Below are 819 nucleotides of genomic sequence, written 5' to 3'. Positions count from 1 at the left end.
GCTGGTTCGACGCTGGGGATCTGGACGTCGAACCCTGACCGTTTGGGTGCTGGGCAGCTCGAGAAAATTTTGGGCAGTCTCTGCGTCTATGCCCAAACTCATTACAATGGAAGCACTGGATGCCTGACGAGCGAGTGTCCTCAGGTGGGCCCCAAGGCCGCGCTGGTCCCCGAAAGCTTTGCCTGCCTGATCCGACCCTTCCTCTACCTCCTCGAGTGAGCAGAATGTCGCGGGAGGGTGGGTCCCTCGGCCTAGAGATCTGATCTCTTCACGACCTCCGACCTGATGTCATGGAAGGGGTTTCTTGTCGGCAATCCCTAGCATAATGCCCTCTTTTCCCGCAACGGAAACATTCAACGTCGCTCCTAGCGGTAAATACCTTCTTGACTCCTTCGGTTAGCTGTTTGTGTTTCTCCACGTTTTCTACTGTGACCGCTAACCTCACCGCCTGCTCCATTGTGCTGGGCATCTGAAATTGTACTTGTTGCCCCACTATGCCCCTAAGACCGTGAACATAGGCTGCCAACAACCTACGTTCCGCCTCCTCATTAATTATACGCTGCGTCTCTTCGTCGTTAACCTTCCTGATGGTTCTTAGACACATCTTCCTACAACGGTCACTGAACTCCTCCGCGCTTTCGTTCTTCCCCTGAACCGCGTCCTGTATTCTAGTATAGTAATACTGGTCAGGGAGCTTGTCACTGAACCTCTCAATCAGTGCTGCCTCAGAATTTCTTAAGAACATCCATCTCGGCCTAGCTCTTCCCTTCCATCCAAGAACTGCAGGGCCAACCCTTGCAATTTAGCCTTAACAATGAA

Source organism: Cryptotermes secundus, unplaced genomic scaffold, assembly GCF_002891405.2.
Source record: "Cryptotermes secundus unplaced genomic scaffold, Csec_1.0 scaffold2726, whole genome shotgun sequence".
Classification (NCBI taxonomy): domain Eukaryota; kingdom Metazoa; phylum Arthropoda; class Insecta; order Blattodea; family Kalotermitidae; genus Cryptotermes; species Cryptotermes secundus.
This window is presented reverse-complemented; position numbering follows the sequence as displayed.